The sequence below is a fragment of the Typopeltis vanoorti genome, chromosome 5 (assembly GCF_054136105.1).
Source record: "Typopeltis vanoorti isolate ZY-2024b chromosome 5, IOZ_Tvanoo_1.0, whole genome shotgun sequence".
Lineage (NCBI taxonomy): Eukaryota > Metazoa > Arthropoda > Arachnida > Uropygi > Thelyphonidae > Typopeltis > Typopeltis vanoorti.
In genome coordinates, this window is record NC_143553.1 from 123,033,671 (window position 1) to 123,034,657 (window position 987).

Consider the following 987-nt stretch of genomic DNA (forward strand, 5'->3'; position numbering starts at 1 on the left):
TGTAGTCAACGTATGTATCATATGTAATCAAATGTACGTAATGTATCACATGTAATTTAAATATGTAATCGCAATATGTAATCATAATTTTAATGAAAAAAAATTTTAATTTTTATTGCTGCATGTATGTAATTTATCTGAGAAATAATAACGTGTTAAAAATATTATTATTATTATTGTTTTTATTATTATTATTATCCGTCTAATAGACACACAAGGCAGAAACGATAATATCAGCAAATAACAGACATAATACACTGATATCACTCCCTTAATTAATTCTTTTATAATTTTAAACAGCCGGCATGCTGATTCACAAGAATAGAACATTATTGTGCCTAACCATCTTTTGTAATTGATGTTTAAAAAATGTAAACCAAATTCTCTCATGACATGATAAGAGCATGACATGATAATCGCTTCTCGGCCTTTTGGCTTAGATCAAGTGTGTAGTGTCTGTTCTTAACCGTTAATATCGGTACGAGTCCCATCGGGTTTCATGATATTTAACCGGAAATTTACAGAACTTCGTAAACCCCGAACTGGGGAAATATCAAACACTTGGTGGTGGGAATAGTTAGGCTCCCCCCATCTGATCATGCCCTCCATTCTGCCGCTTGTGCGTACCCTCGGAATTGAGGTTGACGCCACAATACCGGCAAGGGCGATGGCGAAAGCCATCATAGACTGCGTCGGCGCAGAGAACATTTTTGGATTTACCCCTTATGGGGGAGGAAGATACCAGGTAGTGACCAAAAATATGGAGACCAGAGAAAAGCTTCTCCAAGGGTTTGACTGTGGTAAAGTAAAAGTATCTCCCTTCATGGTTGGGAGCATCCTGAGAACCCTTAAGACACCACGATTTCCCCTAGAATATGCAGAGAACAACGATATAATTCATAGCGTATTCTCTAAGTGGGGAGTTGTACGGGAAATCCAGGTTCACAATGACCCCGACAATCCTGAGTGGAAGTCAGGGGAAGTAAC

The 987-nt window shown here is 38.0% G+C and overlaps 1 non-coding gene across 1 annotated transcript; it reads left to right on the forward strand.

Annotated features, from left to right (window-relative positions):
• The first annotated feature begins 415 nt into the window (after positions 1-415).
• LOC150106773 (U2 spliceosomal RNA) lies at positions 416-605 on the forward strand. The gene has a single exon (XR_016548398.1). It is a non-coding gene; the product is annotated as a U2 spliceosomal RNA (small nuclear RNA).
• Positions 606-987: the final 382 nt, after the last annotated feature.